Genomic DNA, 516 nt, shown 5'->3' on the forward strand with positions numbered 1-516 from the left:
TTTTTGGAGAGGTTTTAGCTATAGGGTGTGTGCGCTTGCCAGACAGCCAGGGAGAGACAGAGAGACAGAAAGCGAGAAATCACCCCCCAGGGGGGATGGCCACACCGCAATCCCTTCTCCTCCATTCTCCTCTTGGGATCTTGGGCATGCATGCATACGCACCTGGCGTGAGTTTAAGCCACTGGGTCCGGGACTCGAACTGCGGTCGACTACGTGGGAATCTGTCGACATAGCCATTGTGCTAACTGCTGGCCCCCAAAATTATTTTTTTAATTCTAGAAAATATTAACAAATTTTTAATTGTTATAAAGTTAAATTGAATAACCTTCCTTACTGAAACATTTTAACTTGCATTGATATTTTATTTTCTCATGTTTGTATTAAAAACGTATATACATGTATTTATAAAATATGCTGACACTGGGGTGAGAGAGTAAGTGGTCAGTGAGAGCCAGGGGCTGAGTGGGGACCAGGCTTGTTGGTAAGGCCAGGGCAGTGGTGGCGCTTGGTCCGACA

The sequence above is a fragment of the Tupaia chinensis genome, unplaced genomic scaffold, assembly GCF_000334495.1.
Source record: "Tupaia chinensis unplaced genomic scaffold, TupChi_1.0 Scaffold000243_1, whole genome shotgun sequence".
In the NCBI taxonomy this organism is placed as follows: Eukaryota; Metazoa; Chordata; class Mammalia; order Scandentia; family Tupaiidae; genus Tupaia; species Tupaia belangeri.